Below are 15,817 nucleotides of genomic sequence, written 5' to 3' on the forward strand. Positions count from 1 at the left end.
ACCACGCCTCAGTCTTCTGGATAGTTCACTTACAGGCGGTCGTTCTCCTCATCGTACAACCACGCCAGCTGCGTGCTGTCGGGATGACCCGTCTCGGGGGTACCTGAACCTGTTGGTGTTGTGAAGGAATCTGTGAGCCACGGGGACTCAGCAATCTATGACCTTGGTGCCAGAACTAGTCAAGTTATTAGGTTGGAAAGGTGGAGTATTTAGGTTGCAGCATCCTAAGCTTTATATGGTGGCTAACTTATGTAGAACATGTATTGAAGGTGGTCTACTCTAGCAGTCAATGATAGATGGTCACTAAGTGATCCTGAACACCTACTTACGTCAATCATAACCCCACCATGTTCCCGATCGAAGAGAGATCCTCGAAGGGGACAGTGACGGATACGCACACAGTTGGCAATTTTATTAGAGTTATGTTTAAGTTGTCTATTACCGGATGTTAACAAATATTCCAAGTTGCCACATAACAGCGGGCACGGCTTTCCGAAAGATTACACCCTGCAGGGGTGCTCCAACTAGTCCATCACAACCGCAAAGTAATCCTCTATCACGAAGCTCGTGATCTCGTCGTATTTCTTAGAGGAAAACCTCAACTCTGGAGAGAACCAAAGCTTCACTGGGATTCCTATACGCAAGATATATCGCTAAGGTAAGACAAGACTAGCAGGACCTCCCTCATGTCGACGACCCTGATAAGAGCCGCGTATCTCAGTCTCAGGACACGACGGATGGAACTAGCTACGAGAACCAAACCTCAAGTTTCCTTGTGGTGGCCCCGCGGGCAGACCATGTTGGACCAACACTCATGAGGAGCACTGGCCCAGGTTGTTAATTAAAGATCCTCGGGGCGATCATTCCCTATGCAGATTATTATTAAGTGATTAGCAAATTAACACCAATGTTGGGTCCTGCCGGACAAGTCTTAACACTACGAGATTTATCGAGGGGGTCCCCATAACAACCCCGAACGTGTTAGGAGCGATCATTATGGAATCAAACACCGGTAGCCGGTAACTATGGCGGCAATAACGGAACAAAACACCCGGCAAAAGGCTAGGCCTTCCATTATTTACAAAAATATATAGGTCCATTAATTAAATAATAGAATTATGATAATGATATCAAGCTCATGTTATCAGATGAGACAAAGCACCTGCAACTAGCAACGCTAACATTAGTAGCTGAGCAAAGCCTACTTAGCCATTCAAGATTTGCTAGGAGGGGATAAGTGTTTGGGTTCCATGGCAATTCAGGAGGCATTTATTTCAGTGGTAGGCAGAGAGCATATGACAAGGAAACGTAATCTAGCATAACAAGTCTAGAGATGGAATCAAGGTCATATCATCTTGCCTGTGATATCCTCAGCTTGGAACTGCTCTTGTTTGTCCTGCCCGTACTCTACCGAATCCACGTACTCGTTCTCCGATCCCGGTGCTACCCAACATAAAAATAGCATCCAATGAACAACAACACCTCAAGATGCAGCAAGAACATGATGCATGAGATTAATATGAACATGCATCTCTATTCTACTCACTAGCACAAACATGAGAAGTTAATACATGTTCCTGGACAGATCTGCACCCTAAGCTATCTTGACATGCATGAGAATGACATGATCAGATGCGTCACGCGAAAACAATGAAAAAGCATATAAAGAACATTACAAACGGAGCTACGGATCAACGGGAAACAACGAAACAAGATATGAAGTGCTACGTGTCAAATACATCACAACACACTCCAATGGCATAACTCTGGAGTTTCCAGGTTGCCAAGACATAAAACCACACCATCATCTATGCACTCACAAGCATCAAAACATCAAAACTACACAATCTCCCATAAACAGCATCAAAGCACTTTGAGAGCTACATACAAAGCGCCTACACCCACCCAAACATGCCAAAAAAGATATGTGGCAGTAGCTATCCAAGAGTACTACAAGCACAAGCAAAAAGATCACACAGAGGAGTTTCACAGAGAAAGTTACACAGGTGCTAACTTGGCCAAAAATATCAGTTTTCGAGGACTTAGTGAAAATTCCAGATTCTCACTAGCTGTTTATGCTCTGAAGCATTTTGACAACACCCAAAACAATATCTACATGACTCCAAATGGAATGCAAATTTACAGAGAGCTAGACAAACATAAAAGCTACAACTTCCCAATTGAAAGATAAGGCTGAATCAAAACACATGGACCTGCACAAGCTCATCAACAGGAGAAGAAAATATAAGTAGATTCTCAGACTTAGTGAAAATCACAGATTTTCACTAATCTGGAATTTCAGCCACATGCCTACTTTGACTAAGCGTCACTTGCACATGTGAATTCCTAAGCATGAAACAAAACCAATATGGGGTAGAGGGGGTCACCCTCTACTGCCACATCCAAGAATCAAACTCTTGTGCACACCACATCTCATGGAACCAAGCTCCAAACATAGAACAAATCTGAAATATGTCATCTCCAGAAAATGTTCCAATGGCAAAACTAACTTCACCAATGGATTCCTGGGATGATTCTACCCCAAAAACATATATAATAACTATGCACTTGCATGGAACAAAACGACACAAACTAGAAAAGAAAACCTACATAGAATCATATGTTGTGAATAGTGCATGATACATGTACTATTCACTAGAGCTACACCTACACAAGCTATTGCACACTCTCGCAAGGCCAATGGTGACATGAGGGTTTAGACCTCATGCATGTGTGCCATAGCACTTCACCATTCCCACACCAAGACCACAAGCACAAGCACCACAACACCTACACATACAACTCATGTGCTTATCATGGCACTTCATGCCATGGCATGTGTGAGACACACACACATAAGCACACACACTCACATACACTACATATAACATGCACAAGGAAACATCCACACATGATATCACTTGCACAACATGGATACACCACCTACACATGATAATTCTACACATGCACTCCTAGTGCAAACACACACACACACACATGATACACAAGGTATGTGGGGAGGGGGAACCCATCCACACACATACACACAACACCCTCCACAAACTAGAGCAAATATACATACTACACACTCCAAATATGGTGTAGCTCATACCTACACTCATGCACATGAGCATCTACACCTCAACTCTCTCATACCACAAAACCATGACTAAGCCACATAAGAAATAAATCTGGTAAGCATTACTGCTCACAGACAGCTGCAGCACAACCTAGAAAAGAAGAACACGGCAAAAAAATAAAGCAAGAAAGGGAAAAAAAAGGGCTTGGGAGGGGGTTCGAACCCAAGCCTCTTTGGCTAGCTAAATCACAATCACCACTCTGCTACTGCGCAAGTGTTGACAGAACAAGGGGTGCCAACCATTAAGCTGTCTCTGCACTGAATGACTACTACCAAAAACAAATCCAAAAAGGGGGTGTGCAACCCGTGGGACTTGAACCCACGATCACAGGCCAACACGCACACACCAAGTACCACTGTGCTACGCTTCGAAGTCTAACAGAAAAGAGGGGTTATTCTAGGTATACCATCAGGCCTCTCTGCTCTACTCACAAAGAGACGTCGACGGCAGGTACTCTCACCGGAGCTAGCTCTTGCTACTGCTGCTACGTCGTGTATCTCATCTACCATACCTGCAACTCGCTGCTACTACGAGGGTGAGGAAGCCCCTGCTCTGCATCTATCGAACAAGCCACAACACATGCACAAAACACACACGGTCCTGATGGCCTCCTCTGCGAATAGAAGCCTGCAAAGATCGCCGGCGTCATCTCCTATGCGCCTGTACCGACGGGAAGGAGGGAGGAGAAGCTTTCTCTCACCTAGGCAAGGAAGGAGAGGCGCCGATCGGGAAGAAGGGGCGCCCTGGAGTTGATCTGTAGGGGAAGAAGAGAAGCTGACGAAGATCTTGCTGCAGACCATAGTAGAGGACGAAGAACTCCGGGTCCGAGCCGTTAACGAGGTGCTAGCCATCGGTGAGGACGCTCCCCGGCCTCACCGAGGACGGGAATGGGGCGCGGGCACCTCTCCCGTGCCCCTGGACATGTTGGCCGGCGCCGGATACGACGGGAGCGCGGCGGTCGGCGGCGGGGCTATTCTCTCCTCTGTGCAACCTAGCTACAGGGCATACCTAAGGGGAAGGAAGATGAGGAGGGAGATGGTGGCGGTGCAGATGGGGAAGGGGGAAACCCTAGGGAAAGAGAGGCCCGGACGCCAACGTTATAAGAGGGGGGTCTCGACGTCCGAGCCCTCACGGCGAATCGCGCGCTCTCTCTGATGCCTGGCAGAAAGTGCGCGGGGAGGCAACGCCGTGTGAAGGTGGAAAGTGGGATGCGCGTCTGGGCCACTACGCGACGAGAGAGGGAATGGGCCACGCTGGAGGGAGAAAGCCCACCTGTGGCGCAAGATAGAAGCAAAAAATATTCCTGGGACTTCTCCAATTACAGAAAAAGACCAGAGAAGAAAGAAAGCACAAACAAACCTTTAAAAGCTAAAAATTAAACTAGTACACCCCTGGTCATGATAAAATATGACATATTTGAATAAATTCTAAAATGAATATTTGGCGCAGCTAAATATTTACAAAACATGAATTGTTTGAACTGTTTTGTGAATATTTGCACCATTTGCACACCTATTCAAACAGCAATATCACAACTCAAATTCACCACAAAAATATCCTAAAGCATGGGCATTTTAAAAACAGGGTACGCTCAAGTGAAACCTAGCCTTGGTATAAAAGGGAGAGGGAAGGTTTTAAAACCTAGTTGAAAACACATAGCTACCTACTACAAGCACACCACTTCATACATAGCATCAAGACATGACACCACATGATATCACACCATCACATGAGATCACAACGTATCACAAGGCATCACACACAACACATGGAATGATATGGAATGCATGCCTGCAAGGAAGAATTAAACAAGGTGACACATGAAATCACATGCATTGATAGCTCTCATGTCAATGACAAGTTGGACCCACATAGGAAGGTTCCAAATATGGTAAGCTACACACTTGGGGCATTACAAAGTGTGAGGTTTAGTAGATTGAGTTCTAAGTCAAAAAAATATTTTATCTCTGAACCCATCTCCCACTTCTTGCACGCAAACACCATTTGGAGACATTCGAGTCACGGACAGTGAGAGCTCTTGCACCTTTATGTTCTTACTTTGCTAAACTCAATACTAGATACAGACTCTTGCTTGTTATTGTCTTGACTTGAATTGCATATCGCATTTGCTTTACTTTGAAGTTCTTATATGTGTGTTAGCATGTCACCACATAAATTATTGTGTTATCATTTATCTACTCGAGGACGAGCACAAATTAAGCTTGGGGATGTTGATACGTCTGAAATGCATCTATAATTTCTGCTTGTTCCATGATCTTTTGGGTGACATTTTTATATGTTTTGCTACACTTTTACATAATTTTACACATATTTGGACTAACCTACTAACTCGGTGCACCCAGTGCCAGTTTTTGTATACTGATGTCTTATTTGCAGGGGCTTTTACCCAATTTTCCGAAGCCCAAAAAAATCCAGAAAAATATATAAAAAAATCAGCGAAACAGAAGCTTCGGGATCACCAAAGGAGGGCCAAAGGGGGGTCAGGGGCCTCCCAGGCGACCTGTCGGCACGGCCAGGCCCCAGGCCGCGCCATGAGGTCGCCTGGGTGGGCCCCACCTCCTACCGTGCCCTCCTTTGGCCTATATTTAGTGTTCCGTGAGGAAACCCTCACAGACTTTCTAGAATCGTGAATTTCTCATCGTTCCTCCGCCGCGGCGCCTCCGAGATCGGGAGCGTTAGGAGACCTCTTCCCGGCGCCCTGCCGGAGGGAGGATTGACCTCCGGGAACTTCTCCACCACCATGGCCGCCTCCCGGATGTGTCGTGAGTAGTTTCCCTTGGACCATGAGTCCATGACCAGTAGCTATGTGATGTTTTCTCTCCAATCTTGTGCTTCACTGGTTAGTCCTTGTGAGATGCCCTACATGATCAAGGCATCTATGTAATTCTCTTGCTATTGCTATGCTCGATTTGTTGGGATCCGATGGATTATGAGATTACGTTCAGATTGTTATGAGTTATATAATTGATTATCCTTTTATATTATGTTCCTTAGTGGTTCTTGCATGTTCTCCAATGCTTTTTATTGCTTTGGCCAAGTAGTAGATCGTAACTCCAAGAGGGAGCGTTACGCATGATTGTGGGTTCGGGCCCCTCGATGTCTAGCTTGAGTGACAGAAACATGAGACTAGGGGATGTGCTTGTTGCCACCAGGGAGGAAACAATGGTGCTTGTGACCATAGTTGCAAGGATTGTTTACCTTAAGCATAGTTCGTTAATGTAGTTGTCAGTTGCTTTGAGTTTACACTTTCAGTGGGACTCGCAACTTAATACCGGAGAGATGTTCTGGATACATATCTCAAGGTGGATGATTAGTAAGTAGATGCTGATGAATAAACAGTGTACTTGTATCAGCGTATTGCCCATTACTACTGAACCTCTAACTATCAAGGAGCATAATTAGCATTGCGGTGCGATCATAATTCTGTCAATTTCCCAATTGTGATTTGTTTACCCTAACATAGTTGTTTATCGTCTTTTGGGAGAGAGACATCACTAGTGAACGTCATGTGACTCCGATCCATATCACCATCATTGTTTACACCTCCATCATTTACCGCTTTCATTTACTTTTCCATTGCAATCATTATTACCTTTCCGCTTGTGTTTAGATCCTTTGCAAACTACAAGGACAGAGAGATTGACAACCTCTCTGTACTCGTTGGGAGCAAAGTTATTTGTTGTGTGTGCAAGTCCACGTCTTCTGCTAGCGCGAGGGTGGAAGACACCTACTTGTTGAGCCTAGGAGTCCTCCTGGTTCGATAAACCTTACAGTCGTCGTGTAAGGAAAATTTGCTACTGACTACATCTCCACCTTCCACTTGGGGTAACCAACGAGGGGCGAGAAGTATATACATTATCTCATCATCATGCCCGAGGACGAGCCCCCGGCAACCAATGCTAGCGGAGAGGGGACAACTGCTCCTCACTAGCTTGACGAGGGTGAGTGTACTAGCAAAGCACGCCCGAAAGTTTCTCTACATGTCTTCTTGGATGTTTGCCTTGTTCTAATAATCTCTTTCTCTATCTTATACCACAGGCTTCTCCTCGGTGGAAGAGATGAATGCTGACTCCGTCATCGAGGAGACCGTGCGGGACGCGGCCTCTGGGCCAATGAGGTTGCCGCGAGCGAGTCTGCTGCGGAGGCGCGGGATCGGGCCACCCGGGAACCAGTAGAGGAGTTCACCGAGGGTCCCGGGGCGCGCACTGGCGATCCTCGTGCTATTGAAGGTTTGGGGGCGGTGCTGGATGAAGATCCCCCCTCGCCGGCAAAGATGTCGGTGGCGATCAGCCTCCCGCACCAGGGCCTCCGCCAGCCAATGAGGATGCTGGTGGCGACCAACCTCGTGCGCCTGGGTCTCTGACAGCCAGCGAGTATGTTCGCGTCGGCGAGGGTTAGTACATCAATCCGCCGGGGGTGTGCCGTACCAGGATAGCCGTGGAGGGGGATAGCTTCGATGCAGAAGTCTCTACCAGTGCAGGGCTTGAGATCGTGGACGGATCGGGGGCCCGCGGCAGGAAGCTCAGTGAAGAACAACTCTTCCAGTCCATGAGGGACAGCATTAGTCAGCTCCAGGCCCTTTACCTGGCCCGAAAGGAGAAACTGGATTCCCGGATGGCGTTCATCGGGGCAGCGGAGGAGGCTTTCGAGAAGTGGTTCGAGGAGACGCGGGCCCACTTCACCGAGGCTCGCGAGGAGCTAAAGGTGGATCGCGGAAAGCTGAGCGCCGAGCGGGACGAGCTCCTCCTAAAGTCGTCTAACATCCGAAAGGAGGAGGAAGAGGCTCGTCGCCATATCTCCATTGAAGACACTCGCCTCAATGCGCTTCGGATCAGCCTCGAGTCCCATGAGGAGGAACTTGTCAATCGCGAGAAGGCGCTTGATGGCAGGCTCCGCCCCAAGGACGAAGAATTGGAGAGGCTCGTGGCGTAGCGCACCCAAGAGCTCTTGGACCAGCATAAGGACGCCCTTGCCGCTCAGGCCTTGAAGAATGCCGACGAGTTGCAGGAGGTTGCCGGCAAGGCTGCCAGGGCCAAGGCCGCCAGGGAGGAGCTTGCCGCCAAACTATAGAAACTAGAAGAGGATCTTGAAGGCCATGGCAAGAAGATCTCTTCCCTCACAGTAGAGAGGGAAAAGACCATCTCTGACTTGGCGGACACCCAAGCTGTCGTTTCTCACAAGAGTGCTCAGCTCAGCTCCGCCAACACCTCCCTTGTCGCCTTGCAGGATCAGTTGTCTCCTATGGACCGGTCTCTTGAAGAAAACAAGGCCCGCGAGGAGGTATTGGCTCAAAAGCTCCTTGACGTGATGAAGCAGCTCGAGGCCGCCTCCGCCGCCCGCGAGGGTTATACACGGGGCGTGGAGCTGTGTACCGAGCGTCTTGTTAACGTCGCGGAAGGGATCGCCGCGCAGCTCTCTTCTATGGATCTTCAGGGTTTCGGTTATTCCCCGGACCCAGAGGTGTCTTCAAGCGCCAAGCTGACCTTGTTCTTTGAAAGCGTGATCGACGCTTTGTGACATATTTGGGATAGTGAGGCGGCGTGCCTCGCGAATGAGTCCCGGAGGTTGTGCCGGGGCGCCCTCCTCAAGGTCCTCACCAAGTTGTCATACAAGAACCCTGGCATCGACCTCTCCCTGGGGCATCTGCCAAAAGATGCAAACCTCAAGGAACTCGAGAATCTGGTCATTCCTATCGTCGACAAGGTGGACCAGGTCAAGAGGGTGCAGGGCCCGCGCCGGGATTAGTTCTTCTGCTGGTGCTATCTTCAATCGAGAGTTGTTGTACCTTGTTTCATATTGTTAGTATTGTAATATACATTTTTAATGAGTGCTACTTTCCTCCCTTATTACTATTTTTGCATGGTTTGTTCTTGCGTTCCGCTGAGGGCTCGTTAGCTTAATTGGCTTTGCCGCAAGCGCCCCGAGGGGTGGCTTTTGCGGGAGTCGTCACCGCTCGCAAGGTGCCTTGCTTCCCTCTAGATTTAACCATAGGTTGTCGAGCACGCTCCCTAAGCGAAAGGGGCACGCCAGGTGGGCCGCTTAAGCTATCGGGCGCGCTTCGAGACAATGTTTAGGAGTCTTGCGGCGGAGTTCCCTCGCGCACAAGTGTTCCATACAAAAATGTGTTGATGACATGTAAAGGGGGTCGTGTCTGCCCGAAGACTTACTTGAAGTTTTCGCAACTTATCTTTAGGCCGCGGTTCTTCTATTGTCTTGGGAGGACCGTCCTTGTTCTTTTTGTTGTCGTGGATGTCCGAACTATCCCCCTCCCCCCAGAAAATTTGTGTGCGGGGCTACATCTGTCTTTTAAGAAAAAGAAAGAGGAGAAAATATGTGTTGGGACCTTGGCAGTCCATTAGTTCAGGCGTTTCACAAAATCTCAGATTATGCATGGAGATGATCTAACATGAAAATATAAATGATGTTGTGGGACGCTAAGTTTTATTCAACTGCGCAGAGGGTCTTCGCCTAGCTTTGTACAAAGGATCACATGCAGCTTTGGCAAGACTTGTACAAAAGGTGGTCGCCGGGAGGCCCGGCAACCTCTCCCTATGGGTAGAACTTTTGAAGATGTTCAATGTTCTAGGAGTTGCTCACCGGTGTGCCATCTTCGGTCTCCAGGCAGACAGCTCCGGGCTTGGTGACTCGTACTACCCGATATGGGCCTTCCCACTTTGGCGTCAACTTGTTTGAATTCCTGGCCGACTGAACATGCCGAAGAACAAGGTCGCCTTCCTCAAGACTTTTGGCTCGGACCTTGTGGCTATGATAGCACCGCAAGACTTGGTGATAGCGAGTAGCTCGCACAGCCAGCTGAATTCGGGTTTCTTCGAGGAGCACTGCATCGTCTTGGCGCAATTTCTGTTGCTCAAGATCATCATAAGCGAGCACTCGGGGTGACCCAAAGATGAGATCTATGGGAAGAACCGCCTCCGCCCCGTAGACCAGGGAGAAGGGTGTGTGGTCGGTGGCTCGATTTGGTGTCGTTCTGATCGACCAAAGAACCGCCAGCAGTTCATCAATCTAGTGTTTTCCGTGCCTCTTCATCTTGTCGAAAGTTCTTGTCTTGAGCCCTCGGAGTACCTCGGCATTTGCTCTTTCAGCTTGGCCGTTGCTCCTTGGATGGGCAACAGAAGCGAAGCATATCTTGCTGTCGTGCTCTTGGGCGTAGTTCACGAAGGCATGGCTCGTGAACTGGGTGCCATTGTCCGTGATGATCCTGTTTGGGACTCCGAAACGGCAGACAGTTCCTTTGAAGAACTTGACGGCTGACTGAGCAGTCACCTTTCTCACTTGCTCTACCTCTGGCCACTTTGTGAACTTGTCGATTGCGACATACAAGTACTCAAAGCCCCCGGCAGCGCGGGGAAAGGGGCCGAGAATATCGAGCCCCCAGACCAAGAATGGCGAGGAGAGAGGGATCGTCCGGAGAGCTTGGGCTGGTTGATGAAACTTCCTTGAATGGAACTGGCACGCTTCACACGTGGTTACTAGTGCAGTTGCATCCTGGAGGGCCGTGGGCCAGAAGAAGCCTTGTCGGAATGCCTTGCTGACAAGGGCCCTCGACCCTATGTGGGAGCCACATATCCCCCCATGTATCTTAGTCAACAACTCCGTCCCTTCCTCTTGGGGAATGCACTTCAGTTTCACACCGTTCAGTCATCTTTTTTATAGGGCATCATCCACGAATTGGTACATGCTGGACTGACGGGCTACTCTTTCCGCTTCTTCCTGTCCTTCGGGCAGGTCCCCAGTCTGGAGGTACTAGACTATGTGTTGAGCCCATGCCGGAGCCTGAGGTTGGACGGCAAGGACTAAAGGCATCTCTTCTACCGGGATGGTGTCCTCCCCGGCAGGCTCTGTATCTCCCTCGACTGCTTCCTTTTCGGCAAGGTCCTTGCCGGAGTCCCTTGGCAGGTCTGCAGGAAAGTACTTGCCAGAGTTTAGCCTTCTCCTCTTTTCCGGCTTGGTGGATGGTGATACGGAAGGATGAGTTAGTCGTAGCACGAAAGTTCCTGGTTCCATAGGTAACTTAAGAGCCACGGGCTTCGACAGGCCATCGGTGATGGTGTTTTCGGCACGGGGAACGTGCTCTTCCTGTAGACCATTGAAGCGCTCTTCCAACTTCCTCACTTCCTCGACGTAGGCTTCCATCAACGGGCCCTGGTAATCCTTGTTGACCTGCCGGACTACCAGCTGAGAGTCGCCCTTGACGATGAGCTTCCTGATCCCCAGATCTTCCGCGATCCTGAGGCTGGCAAGAAGACCTTCGTACTCAGCGGTGTTGGTGGTGGACTTATCCCGGAGAAAGTACATCTGGGTTACGTACTTGAGGTGTTCTCAAGTAGGTGCAACTAGTAGCACGTCGCCTCCAGCACCTTGCCGTGAGAATGCTCCATCAAAGTACATGATCCGTTCTTGGTTGGATTCCTTGCCTGAGATGGTTGATTCTGATATTTCCTCCTCTGGCGTCGGGGTCCATTCGGCAATGAACTCTTCCAAAGCCGTGCTTTCGATGGTTGATGTGCTTTCGAATTTGAGGCCGAAACTGGACAGCTCCAAAGCCCACTCCACAATCCTGCCTGTTGCATCGGGGTTCCACAAAACCCTTTGCACTAGAAAGTGAGTGATGATGGTGATCTCGTGTGCTTGGAAGTAGTGGCGCAGCTTCCATGAGGCCCTGAGAAGGCCAAAAAGCAGTTTATGCACCCTGAAGTATCTCGATCAGTTGGGAACCGACGAAATAGACCAGACACTGCACCATCTTCTTCCTCTGCACTAGCTCGCCCGTTGGCGGGGGTTCCTCCTGATTACTCCTGGATTCTGCCGGGGCTCCTTGATTGCTGATGTGCGCTTCCTCATTTGGTGGCATCGCCTTGGCTGGAGTACCTTCGTTGTCTTCCCTCTACGCCACCAGGGCGGCGCTAACCACCTGGTTCGCCTCTAAATACAGGAGCAGCGGTTCTTGTGGTTTGGGCGCTACCAGGACTAGCGCAGAGGAGAGGTATCGCTTCAGGTCTTGTAGTGTTGTTTCCGCCTCAGCGGTCCACTCCATCCATCCTCGGTGCTCGGCGGACTTTGAGATGAACCTCATCAGGGCGGCCACGCAGCCGGCAAGACGTCGCACATCCTTGACGCACTTTGGTGCCTCGATCTGTTCAATGGCCTTGATCTTGTCGGGGTTAGCTTCGATCCCGCGGTGGGACACGAAGAACCTGAGAAGCTTGCCGGACGGGAGACCGAAGACGCGCTTTTAGGGGTTGAGCTTGAGGTTGACCTTGCACAGGTTGGCAAATGTCTCTTCCAGATCTTGCACTAGTATTGACCTCTCTTTTGTTTTGACCACTATATGATCCTTGTAGGCTTCTGAGTTCTTGTAGAGTTGGGGCTCAAAACTAATCTGGATCACTCTTGCAAAGGTGGACCCAACATTCTTGACCCCGAAGGGCATGCGTCTGAAGCAGTACGTGCCACAGGGGATGATGAAAGCGTATTTCTCTTCATCTTCCTCAGTCATGTAAATCTCGTGATATCCTGAATAGGCATCGAGGAAGGACAGCAGGTCGCAGCGAGCTGTGGAGTCGACAATCTGGTCGATGCACGGCAAGGGAAAAGGGTCTTTTGGGCAAGCTTTATTGACATCGATGAAATCGATACAGAGCCTCCACTTCCTGTTTGCCTTGCGCACTACAACTGGATTGGCCAGCCAGGTGGGATGGATGACTCCCATGACGAGTCCCGCTGCTTCTAACTTCTTGATTTCTTTGGCGCTGAACTCTTGCCGCTCCAAGTCTTGCTTCCTCACTTTCTACTTTACCGGCCACGCGTGGGGGCAGACAGCGAGGTGGTGCTCAATCACCTTCCTGGGAACACCGGGGATATCTGATGGTTGCCATGCAAAAACATCGAGATTCGCCCATGGGAAGGCGATGAGCGCGCTTTCCTATTTGCTGTCAAGGGCGGAACTTATGGTGAAAGTTCTACCCGTGCCGTCCTCCCGGGCGGGCACCTTTTTGGTCTCCCGTGGGGTGGCCTTGGACTTCTTGTTCTGGGCAGTAGAGCTTTCCGGCGCGTCTTCAATGGCAGGGTGATACTCCGGAGAAACGTGCTTGCCGGGATCAGCGCGGGAAGCCCTCTTGCCTGGATTCTTCTCTCCGGGAGATGGCGCCTTGGCGGCAGGCGCCGCCACTGCCTCCTGGTACAGTCGGTTGGTGCACACGAGCGCGTCCTTCTTGTCTGCGTTGATGACGATGACGTTGACCGACCCGGGCATCTTCAGGGTGTTATAGGCGTAGTGGGAGGCCGCCATGAATATATCCAGTGCAGGGTGCCCGAGGATCCCGTTGTAGGTGAACGGGTTGTTAGCAACATCGAAGGCGACCTTCTCCGTCCGGTAATTCTGGTCGCTGCCGAAAGTTACCTACAGCGTGATCTTTCTCTTCGGTTGAATCTTCCCGGGGTTGATCCCTTGGAACGCTCCCGTTTCCTCGAGATCTTCACTGGGGATTTGTAACCTCTGTATCACGTCGAGAGAGATGAGGTTTAGACCTGACCCGCCATCTACCAACATCTTCGTCACCTTGAGGTTGCGGATCATTGGGGAGAGCAACAACGGCAGACATCTGATTGCCGTAACACGGTCTGGGTGATCCTTTGAATCGAAGATGATTGGTGTGTGTGACCACTTCAAGGGCCTATGAGTGCCGATGGAGGGCTCCATCACGCTCACCTCACGCGCCCACTTCTTCAGTTGGCAGTGCGAAGAGTGAAGCGATGCCCCTCCATCAAGTCACATCATGTTTGTGGCCTTGTGGAACTCGTTGTCAGTGGAGTCGTCATCTGGGCAGTCTTCATCCACCTCTCCTTCTTTTCTTTCTTTTCCGTCTTGTTCTTGAAATTGCCGGGGGGGCCTTGGCCGCCCTTCTTCCTGTCTGATCCTTCGCCACCATCTCGGGCTTTTTCTTTCTCGCGTCTCTGGTACTCCGCCCTCTGCTTTTCGTCAAGTTGTTCGACTTGCCGACAGTGTTGGAGGTCGTGACCCTTGGTGCGGTGGATCTTGCAGTACTGGGTGTTGGAGCCCTCCGGCTTGTCGGTGGCCGCTAAGGCTTGGCAAGAGTTGCATCCATCAGCACCTTTGCTGGAATCCTCGGCCTTCCCCTTTTTGGAGGCGTTGCCGCTGCTGAATGTCTCGACGGCGAATACAGCTTTCCCCTTCTGCTTCATGTTGCGCCGCTTCCCCCTCTTCATGGGGGCATAGGCGTCTTCATCTTTGGAGTCGGCATCTACACCGGCGTCTTCGCCTGGAAGCCTTCTCCCCTCCTCCGCTCGAGCACACTTGTCCGCCAGAGCGTAAAGCTCGGTGACATCGCGGACCTTGTTCATCGCCAGCTCCTCGCGCATCTTCCGGTTCAGCACGTTCTCGTGGGACGCGCTGATGACTGCAGCTGGGTGAACATCCGGGATGTTGTGTTGTATGCAGCTGAATCTGTGGATGTACTTGCGCAGAGTCTCACCCTCCTTCCGGGGGATGATGTGCAAGTCGCTCTCCTGGCCAGGGGCTCGATGGTCGCCCGTGATGGCGCCAACAAAGTCCTGGCATAGCTTCTTCCAAGAGGAAATGGAGTTCTTGGGTAAGTGCATCAACCACGACCTCACGTTGGGCTTGAGCACCAACGGGAAGTAGTTGGCCAGTATCTTGTCGTCCCGACCACCACCAGCATGCACCGCGATGGTGTAGATGCTTAGGAACTCAGACGGGTGGGTCTTGCCATCGTACATCTCCAGGATCTCTGGCTTGAAGGTACGGGAGCTGGGCCACTGGACCTACCGCAACTCGAGGTTGAATGCCGGGCAGCCCACCTCGTAAGGTAGGTCGCCAGGATACCCCGATGTGGGAGCATCCGCAACGGCTCCTGCTCGTCAGTCTGACTTACGACGCGTCTCTCGCCGTCGCTCGATGAGAGTGCGCGCATCCTCCTTGCACCGCTCGTGAAGGACATCACGTTGATCGCGGCGGGTCCGTGGGTCGGAAGACCCACTTGAATCTTCACAGACGACAATCCTTTGCCGCCGCCATGGAGGAGAGTGCACCGTGGCGGTGGCAGCTCCAGTCTTCTCGGTGCGGTCGTGGGCGCATTTGCTGGAGGGTTGTTTCGACGTCCCCGCCGGTTGGTGCCCGTCCCCATTGGCGATGGCGACGAGACTATGGATGGTAGCCCTCCATTCCTCGAGCATGTCTGCCATCGGTGAGAAGTCCAAGAGCAGTTCGGCCCGCTTCAGGGCTTCCGTTGGCGTGGGTGGCGGCGAGATGTGCGAAGACCGCGAGGGGCTGTTACTTCTAACCGTGTTAAAAGGAGCACCCCCTTGGTCTCGCGGTGGCGCGCCGCCCTGGCCGGTCGCAGAGTGAGCGTGTCGGCCATGTGAATCTTGGGAGCGAGGCCCCGAAGTCCTTCGTGGGGGTGGCGAGCCGCCGCCGCTCTGGCATGGCCCGCCGTGTGCACCCTGAGAAGGCCGTGGTGGGTTTGTCTGCGTCTTCGTCCTCGAGGATGCCCTCACATCCTTTGGGATGGCGGTGCCACCCGTGGGCTGCGCAACTGCATCTTTCGATGTCACGACGTGCGGACGGTCGCTGTGGTCGCGGACGATACCACTCGCCC

Source organism: Hordeum vulgare, chromosome 4H (assembly GCF_904849725.1).
Source record: "Hordeum vulgare subsp. vulgare chromosome 4H, MorexV3_pseudomolecules_assembly, whole genome shotgun sequence".
Classification (NCBI taxonomy): Eukaryota; Viridiplantae; Streptophyta; class Magnoliopsida; order Poales; family Poaceae; genus Hordeum; species Hordeum vulgare.